This window comes from Cetorhinus maximus, chromosome 2 (genome assembly GCF_964194155.1).
Source record: "Cetorhinus maximus chromosome 2, sCetMax3.hap1.1, whole genome shotgun sequence".
Classification (NCBI taxonomy): Eukaryota; Metazoa; Chordata; class Chondrichthyes; order Lamniformes; family Cetorhinidae; genus Cetorhinus; species Cetorhinus maximus.
In genome coordinates, this window is record NC_135880.1 from 133,609,709 (window position 1) to 133,615,893 (window position 6,185).

The 6,185-nt window shown below is 44.9% G+C and overlaps 1 non-coding gene across 1 annotated transcript; it reads left to right on the plus strand.

The window, feature by feature from the left end:
• Window positions 1–5,209: 5,209 nt before the first annotated feature.
• LOC144671766 (U1 spliceosomal RNA) lies at window positions 5,210–5,373 on the plus strand. The gene has a single exon (XR_013574005.1). It is a non-coding gene; the product is annotated as a U1 spliceosomal RNA (small nuclear RNA).
• The last annotated feature ends 812 nt before the right edge of the window (window positions 5,374–6,185 follow it).

Here is a 6,185-nt window from a genome sequence, read left to right on the forward strand (position 1 = left end):
ACAGCATTTGAAACTGGAAGGGATACCAGAGAGACCACGTTCTCCAGGGGGTGAGTCAATTGAGTTAGTTGGTCCAGTGTCGAATGAAGCAACTTGAACATGAAAAGGAACTGAAAAAACTTCAATTAGAGGCAAAAAAAGGAAAGAGAAAGACAAGGAACGGAAAAAGAGAGAGCATTTCAAAGAGAAATGGAAATGTGAAAATTTGACCTCCAGAGAGGTAAGTTAGCAGTGGAAGAAAGAGAGAAGGAATGAGAAAGGGAATGCCAGCTTAAAAGGCTGGACTTTAAAAAAGGGGCCTCAGATACTGGAGAAGGTTCTGATGGTGAAACAAGCATCTCCAACCCAAAGCCTAGCGGGGAGATATTTAAATTCGTACAAGCCCTTCCAAAGTTTGAGGAAAGCGATATAGAGGCATTCTTTATTTCATTTGAAAAGGTGGCTAAGCAAATGAAGTGGCTAAAGGAAATCTGGATATTGCTCTTACAGAGTAGGTTGGTGGGTAGAGCTCATGAGGTTTATGCATCGCTGTCAGAAGAGGTGTCTGTGGATTATGATACAGTGAAAAGGCTATTCTGAGTACATATGAGTTGGCCCCTGAGGCATGCAGGCAGAAATTTCTGAACATGAGGAAACAGCTTGGGCAGACAAATATTGAATTTGAGAGGGTAAAACAAATTAATTTTGATTGTTGGATACAGGCGTTAAAGGTAGAGACAATGTATGAAGCTCTTAGGGAAATAATCCTCCTGGAAGAATTTAAACATTCACTTCCTCCTGTAGTTAGAACCCATGTTGAAGACCAGAGGGTTAAAACAGCCAGACAGGCAGCGGAGATGGCTGACAATTATGACTTGGTCCATAGATCCAAACCCTTTCTCCATTACCCCCACAAACCCAAGAAGGAAAGAAGATGGGAAGGTGAAAGGAAGGCAAATAGCCACGGAAGAGAAGGGACAGGTTGGAATTCCCATGAAATTTCTCCTCAGACAAGAAAGGAAGGTGCTGAGGGTGGAAGTGAGATTCGAAGGCCTAAGTATTTTCTCGGCAGATGCTGAAATGATCTTACACTCTCATCTACTTCAAGATGATATTCTGCAGGTAGACATCCAAACCCTGTAAACACATATTTGTAGGATCCTCTAGGATCTGTTCGGCAGTCAATGGTTTTGTGTGCTGCAATACATTGTAAATCTCTGTTGGTATGTTCAGGGTTGCCAGCTCAAGCTTTAGACTTGCTTCAGCTGAGTGTGAGGCTGTTGGGTCCCATCTATAATCTGGAACTCTAGACCTTCCATCTTGTCATTGCATTGGGCTCGCAGACTAATTTGTCCTCTTGGTATGAGTATCGTGCCTTCATATAGCCTCAACCTTACTTTTGAGGGCTTCATTTTTGGATCACCATGTTGCGTCACTTCGCACAGATCTGTGAAGGTCATTATGTTGCATGATGCACCAGTGTCTATCTGATACTTCCTGCTCACTTGATGCTCTCTTGCTGCAGTCATCATTGTAACAGTCACAAACCATTTATCACCAATAGACTTGATGAAACCAACCTGTTGAATTGTGTATAGTACTTCATCTGTCTCTTCGGCTGATATCTCTTCAGTGGCCATCTGTATAGGCTTGTTTTGTGTGTGAAATGATTCAGCTTCTTGTAGTTAAAGTATTCCTTTCCCCAGGCTGGACAATTCTTCTTTTCCTTTGTATGGTGACAACCACAGTATTTGCACACTGCCCTTCATCTGAAATTGCTCTGCTCTTTCAGCCTGGAATGTCTCTCGGCATAATGTATCTCCTGCTCTGTTCTGCCATACATGTGCTCTAGCTGATGTTTTACAAGCCCCGCGTTTCTGCACATGTCTATCGCTTTCTTGAGAATGAGTTTCTCCTCTATTAGTAGACTTGGTCTCGCTATTGGATCTCTTATGCCTAAGACAATTCTATCTTTAATGAGATCACTTTTAGTTGCGCAAATTCACAAGATTCTACAAGCTGTGTTACTGCAGTCATGTACTGATCATTGGACTCTTTTTCACCATGAGCCCTAATATTGAACACATACCGTTCACAAGTTACATTCACTTGGGGTTCAAAGTGTGCCTTCAAGGCTTTCAAAATTTCTGCAGTCTGTTTTTTTCTGTTCTTTGGATAGATTTAGGATGGAATACAATTTGTAGCAGTTTCTCCCCAGCATTGTTACAAGTGTTGCTACTTGTATTGGCTCTAGCTTGTTAAAAATGTTGCAATCTCATAGTTTTGTCATTGCAAGTGGGAAAATTGCCATTTCTGCCACATATCTCCTTTCATTTTGACAGGATCTGTGAGTGGAAACTTTACAGCCACTTTTGTCTCACCCAGTATATTACTTGCAACCTTCAGTTTGTGTTATCTTTTCCTTGTCAGTGTTTTTTTTCCCAGAAACTTTTTGCAGGTTGGGATAGTTCAGTGCTCCTCACTCAGTAGCTATGGCTGCTATTCCAGCTTCTCAAAACTCAATCTCAGCTCCACTCCTGACACCATATTACAAGCTGAAAGACTACAGTCTTTCTAATGTGGTGTCTTTATGGAACTGAATGTGACATGGCTGCCTGCAGACATTCCCGCATGGCAGAGGCCACTTGAGTATGGCAAGCCAGGTAGGATACTTAGTAATGATTGCATTTCAAAACCCAAACAGCACTGATGCCTGTGGCAATCCACTAGTTACAGTTGCCAATCCGAAAATGACCCATTTATCCCAACTCTCTGTTAGCTAATCCTCGATCTGTGTTAATATATTAGCCCGACTCCATGGACTTTTATCTAATGCATTAATCTTTTATGTAGTGCCTTATCAAATGCATTTTAGAAATCCAAATACACTACATTTACTGGTTCCCCTTTACCCATACTACCGGCCATATCATCAAACAATTATAATAAATTTGACAAGCACAGTTTCCCCTTCATAAAATTATGTTGACTCTGCCTGATTATATTATGATTTTCTAAATGTTCTGTCACTATTTCCTTAATAATTAATTCCAACAAAATAGGCACCATTACAAAATTATATTCTACAGGGCACCAACTAAAAGGAAAGATATAGAGGAACAAATTTGCAAGTTAATTACAGAAAGGTGCTACAACTATACAGTGATAATGGGGGACTCTAATTCTCCTAATATGTGATAGTAATAGTTTAAAGAGCATACGGGACAGGTCCTGAAGTGTGTTTAGGAGAATTTTCAAGATCAGCTTGTTTCTGTTTCAACAAGGAAGGAGGTATTGCTGGATCTGATCCTGGGGCAGGATTTTGAGGTCATCGGGCGGGCCTGGAGGGCAGGTCTGGGAGCGGCTGTGAAACGGCACGCTGCCTGCGATCGGCCCCTGAACACAATTTCACGCTGGCTGGCCGGCACTGCCGGGGTGGGGGCGGGAGCATGGCGAGCGCTTAAGTCAGCGTGGGCATGGGGGAGGCATGCGATGAAAGCTCCCTGAAGGTAGAGAGCAGCCTCAGGGAGCTGAAGAATTTTAAACTCTTAAATAAGGATTTTAAAATCACACAAAAATTTCCACCCATCAGACTCACTCATCTAAACATGTTGATGATTAAAATTCTGCCCAAACATTTTTTTTTAAAATGAACACCGAAAACCTCATCCCGCCGTTGATGAGGTTTCCTCAAAAATCCAAAGATCGCCTGGCCAATTCGCCCACCCACCAACCATAACATTGGGCAGGCAGCAAAAAATCCAGGTTAATTAATTGATTATTGGCCTTAATAGGCCTTTTAATTGTCGATGGGCACACTGCCAACCCTTGCGCATGCCTGCTGACCGAAATATCACGCAAGTGCGCGATGACATGGGGACGCTCGCTCGACGTCATCGCGCGCTATTTAACGCTCAGGCATGTCGGGCGTACACCCACACACCAAGTGGAAAATCCTGCCCCTGGGAATTGAGTTGGATCAAGTGTCTGTAGGGGAACATTTAGAGCACAGTGGTCATAGTACCATGAGGTTTAGGCTCGCAAAGGAAAAGGATAAGAGCAATCGAACTTAAAAAGTAATAAATGGAGGAGGGCCAATTTCAATGAGGTCTGAATGGATCTGGCTCAGGTAAATTGGAATCAAAGATTGTCAGGCAAAAAAAGGGGGGATTGCTTGTGTAGAGTTGAGGTACATTCCCAGTTAGGGGAAAGGTAGGACAAACAAACCCAGGGCTCCCTGGATGATGAGCGAAAGAATAAGATGAAGCAGAAAAAGGGTAAGTGTGACAGATGTCAGGTTGATAATGCAAATGAGAATCGAGCTGAATTTGGTAGTTCAGAAGGGAAGTGAAAACGAAAATAAGAGAAGCAAAGAGACAGAAGGAATTGTTGGGGTGCTAATTGAATCATTTGCATTTGTCTTTATAAAGTAAGATAATGCTGCCAAAATCATAGTGAAAGAGAAGGACGTTGAGACACTGGGCGGAATCATCCCAGGTTTGCACTAAGTACAGTAGTGGCTGGGTAATACGACGTTTTAGCCACCGGCCGCAATGACACCTTTTCATGCTGTGTTGGTCCCAAATCTGCCGCATTAATTATGCAATCCCGGGAAACACGTCGTTTCCATGGCAGGAAGGCTCTCATTTGCCTGCCACACCATCACCTCGCTGAAGCGGCGAGGCAGCACATTTAAAGTGCAGTCGCGCATACACCTCTCAGTGCTTCCAGCCCAGGACAGCTGCACGGAAGACATGGCCCCGAAAAGTAGGAAGACTGCAGCCCCCAGGTTCAATGACGCATCCCTTGAGCGCCTTTTGGACTCAGTGGAGGCTCACCGTGATGTCCTCCACTCCCGGTCTGGCCACAGGGTGGGCAGCAAACTCACTAATCTGGCTTGGGAGGTGGTGGCAGCAGTGATCAGTGCCAATGCTGTGCAAAGGAGGACAGCCACCCAGTGCCACAAGAGGATGAATCATCTCCTCTGCTCTGCCAGGGTAAGTCACTCTACTCATCACTCTCAACTCACAGACTCACCAACCCATCACACATCCACAGGGATCTCACTCATTGCCAGTTCAAGGGACATCACCATTCACTCTCTCACATGCACCTTCATTGCCCTCATCCCATTCATGGTACCACTCACTACCTACACATGACAGGCGTACTTATCATCCGGCTTGGCAGGCGTCCTACTTACATTCTCTCCATCTCTATTCATGTAGGGATACTTACCTGGCAGGGGAGAGACCTTGATCATGAAGGTGGTTCTCCCAGGACGAGGCTAGCCCATTGCACTTCGGGTGTGCTGACTCCTGAGATGTCCCCAAATGCGGGATACTCGACTGCAAAATTTGTGGTAGTGGGGGACTGCGTTCGTGCTCTCCCCTGATTTACTAATCAAACATTAGACTTTGTATTGTTGGCGTTTTCTTTTCCAAAAGGAATATAGTTAGTTCTTTTCTCCCTGCAACTATCCAGTAAACTATCCAGTAACTATCCCCATTAAAATATCTATTCATGCAGGACAAGCTGGCACACAACAAGAGGGAGAGGTCCAAGACTGGTGGAGGAATGCCTGAAATCAAGGTCCTCATGGACTTTGAAAACAGAGCCATCCAGCTGGCCAGCAAGGATCTGGACTGTTCCTGTGCTGACGGTAAGGTTGGCAGTGCTCCTACCAAGTGAGGATCCAGCAGTGCAACATCCATCAGACAACCATGCTGTGAGTGATGTGTCCTGTTTCACAGGCCAGTTTCATGCACTAATTATCTCTCCTTGCTTTCGCAGGCACAGCTGCCAAACAGCCAACAGAATTCATGACCTAGGGCCTCCAGTCAAGCCGCGAAGAAACCTGAAGAGGAATCTGAAGGCACCCTCCTTGAAGTCCCGTCACAGCGCTCACCCACACCCTCCACCAGTGCAGAGACACACACCTCTGTGGGACCTAGCTTTAGAATAGCCTTGGGATCACAATCTGGTGAGCACATCACACTGTCTGATTGACAGCAGGTGACAGCAGGAACTTCCCAAGTGTCCGACACTTGGAGGACTGCTGGAGGCCATAAATTTGTTGAGTCAGAGTCAGATGATGAGTCTCTGGACTCAGTCATATCACAGTTGCTGGAGCTGCAAAGGCAAGCTCGGGAACATCAGGAAAGGATGTCCGCTGCACTCCACAGATTGCAAGGCACGATGGAGGA